Here is a 4,056-nt window from a genome sequence, read left to right on the forward strand (position 1 = left end):
AAGACTCGGCGAGCCCGGGCAAAATTGGTCTTTTATAGTCTTTGCTCTATTCCTGTTACACAGCAATGAGCAAAGAGGGGCAGCTGTAGACACTCAATTTTTCCCGGGCCTAGAAATAAGTCCAAAAACAAAAATAATAAACCCCCCCCAAAAGAAAGTCCAAGTTTAGTCCAGAATTACAAATATAATTTGGCCCGATCGGAATGGCCCATTACTTGAAAAGATTTAAGATCCATCTACAAGCTTGACTCATATGGAAATATAATTTTCAATGATATGCAATCTTAGATATGATATGCAATCTTAGATATGATACAATCTTAGATATGATTGCAATCTTAGATATGATATGCAATCTTAGAAGATATGATTTTGTAATCTTAGAGATTTAATTTGTAGATACCTTTTAATCTTAACTGTTGATGTAATTGATCTCTTGTTGGATTTGAGGAGGTTCAACTATAAATAGAGGCCTCTCCCTTTATTGTAAACACACTGAAGTTTTGGGAAACAATAAAAATTTTTTAGAGCTTTCACTCAAATTTCTCTCCTCTTACGTTCTTATTTTCTACGGTTTGTTCTTATTTTATTCTTTGTTCATCTTCGTTTTCAACCCTTTTATTTTGATTTAATCCATGTTTCCTGATTTTTTTTATATTTTAATTTTTTAAAATAATTTTAGTATCATATCAAACTCTTTCATTTTTTAATAATTTTTTTAGTATTACTCTTAGTAAATTATTTTTTTAAATTTTACTCAAATCATTATTTTTAAAAATATGTATTTCATTTAATTGTCATATTTTATCCAAAAGTTTTTCTAAAATGAGGCAATGTTTTTCGTATTTAGGAATTCGGGAAATAGTGCCCTAACATGCTGGTTTGCGATTTCCCGTTTGTCTAAATGCCTAAAGTATCCTTCTAAATAGATTTTGTAAATCACGAGATGATTTTAGTTACGAGAGTTTAAGAATATCGTGTCCTATAATGCTGGATGTGATGTTTGTATTCTTTCGGAGCTAAGAAATCTCGATTTTTCAACTTAAATAATTTCGGTTTTAAAAAATGGATCCTATTTTGAAATCCTTTCAAATTTTTGACATTAAAACAGAAAACTATTCAATTTGGTACCAATTTTGAGCGTTGCGAGGGTGCTAATCCTTCCTTGTATGCTAATCTTTCCTCGTACGTAACCGACTCCCGAACCTGTTTTCTTAATTTTCGTAGACCAAAACGTTTTATAAGGTGATCCAATCACAGCTAAAAAGGTTGGTGGCGACTCCTGTTTTCGTTTTTCAAAAGTCGATCCCTATTTTTCAAACATCCTTTTAAAAAATGGTTTCGACAAACTCATATTATTTTCTTTTTTTGAAAAATATGTATATTGTTTTTATTTTAATATTAATAGTTTTTCATTTATTAAAATTATTTAGTATGTTTACATTATAATTTTATTTATTCATAAAAAAATAAATTTTACGTGGTAAAAATGAGTTAATGTTTGTAGTTGGAGCAGGAGCACCAATATGCATGAAGTTGCGAGAGTGCAAACCGTATTTTCAGTAAATAAGTATAAGCGAATTTACCTGATTAACATTTACAAACTTGCATGTTGGCTCACACACCCTCATCACAATACTCCTCTCTTAAATTATAAGTCGAAGAGGTTGACTCCATCTTCTCAATCTTGCATGTTATACCACTTTGAAGCATTATCCTCAAAGCCTTTAAATTTTTTAGTGATATACAATACAAACTTATGAAATGGGTTAGGCTTATGTTTCAACTTTATCTTAACCCATATTTTAAACAAGTCTAACATTTTATTTAGAATGAGTACAACCCAGTCCATTAAAAGGTCTGGTTTTTACTAAGCCTTTGGGATCCCTTTGTAATGACCTAATTTCAAAGTGGTGTCGGAACAGTGATTCAAGATCACTAAATCCGACAAATGAGTAGGAAATATAATTAATTTAGTGAGTATATGTTAAATGTAAAGTTAGGAAAAATTTGAAATAGTGAAATGTACAAAATATATATATATTAAAATAATTAGAATTGAAAACGAGGTATCGAGACCTCGGGAATTTTAAATCGAGCCATAAATATTTTTATAAATATTTATGGAGTGTTAATAAGTTAGTATTAAAGTTTGGTCAAGAAATTTTAAAGTACTGATAGCTAATTGAACAAAAAGGACTAAATTGTATCAAATGCAAAATTGTGGAAAATGATTAAATATCTTAAATGATAAAAGAAAGAGGGTTTAAAAGGAAAATAGACCCAAGGTCTATTTGGGCTGGACGGTAAGAGCATGAAATCACCAAGAAAATAAGGGCAAAATTGGAAAATTACAAAATTTACTTAATAAAGCTAGGACTAAAGTGGAATTATCTAGATTTCTCTTCATTTTTCTGCATTCTCATCAGTAAAAACACCATGGAAGAGTTCCGTTAAGCTGGTTTTTCATATTTTTACTGCAAGTAAGTTCAATTCTTGATTATTTCTTGAAATTTTTGTGTTTTTGTGACTTTTACAACTAGGTCCATTTGTTGAATTCATTAGTTCTTGATTCTATGAAAGAAATTGAAAGTTTCTATGAATATGTGCTGGAAGTATATGATGATTTGATAAATAAATGTAATGCCCCTAACCCAAATCCGTCATCGGAATAGAGTTACGGAGCATTACCGGAGTTACCGATTCATTTATCAGATATTTCATTAATCCGATATCTTTTCTTTTCCACGTTCAAGTCTCGTATTCAAGTCATCCGGATCTTTATAAAGAAATTTGATCGTCGTTTTCATTTATTTCATGTTATAATACATTCAACTAATGCTCTAAACAAAATTATCATTTTACCCCTAAACTTTTAATTAATGACGATTTCATCCTTAGGTTAAAATAAAATAAAATTATGGCAATTTAATCCTTATTTCCAGCCGTTATTCTTACACAAATTGATAACAACCTATGAATTCTATAAAATGTCAGAATTTTCTGTAATTTCAACACTTTTCAATTTAATCCTTAAAACATGTTTTTCCCTGATATTGAGCTAAATTAATAATTTCATTCAATTTTGTAATTTAAATAATAAAATAATTCATTTCATGCAAATTGGTCATTTCTAACATTTTCAATCTGCTCCATTGCCACTTCAGGGATATAAGATCCTCAATCTTCAGTCTGCTTCCTTGCTACATCAAGAAGATAAGACTCATTCTTTATCCTGCTCTCTTGCTACCTCAGAGAAATGAGGTTGGTGGTAAAATCTGCTCCATTTCCGATACACGGAGATAAGATTCACCATCTGCAAAGATCTGCTCCGCTGCAATCTTAAGGAGATAAAATCTTCAATTCTCAGCCTAATGTCACTGCACTGTCTTCAGGGGAACCTATCCTGTAGAATCCATGGGAACCCAAAGAGGCTATGTGAAAATAGTGCCCAAATCTTTTCACAAGTAAGATTTTCGGGGACGAAAATCCCTAAAGGGGGGGAGAAATGTAACATCCCGAAATAGGGCCTAAACGGAACAGTGGTTGCGAAACCACAAATTCAAGGTATAAAAATTTATTTTATTATTATTTTGAGGTTCATGATATGATTTCATGATTGTGTGAAAATTTCGTGATGAAATTCTATGCATAAAGTGCTTAAGTTGAGATTAGGGACTAAATCGAATAATTTGCAAAACTTGCATTCTAGAAGTTTTTAGTATGAAATTGTTTTGGAATATTAATTAGGAGGGTTTAAATAAAAATTTCACCAATTTCTAAGTTCATGGACAAAATAGGACATGGATGGTATTTTTGAAAGTTTAATAAGGAATGCCATTTTGGTCATTTGGATATTAAATGAAATAAAAAGGGAAAAATAACACAAAATTCATCATCTTCTTCATTAGCACGAAATTTCAAGGGTTCTCCATAGATAGGGTTTGTTTCAAGCTTTCAAGCTCCATAGTAAGTGATTCCAAGCCCCGTTTTTAATGTTCTTTACGTTTTCGGAGTCCTGGTAGCTCGATAAAGCTTATGCTAGCAATAATTTAA

The sequence above is a fragment of the Gossypium arboreum genome, chromosome 3 (assembly GCF_025698485.1).
Source record: "Gossypium arboreum isolate Shixiya-1 chromosome 3, ASM2569848v2, whole genome shotgun sequence".
Taxonomy (NCBI): Eukaryota; Viridiplantae; Streptophyta; class Magnoliopsida; order Malvales; family Malvaceae; genus Gossypium; species Gossypium arboreum.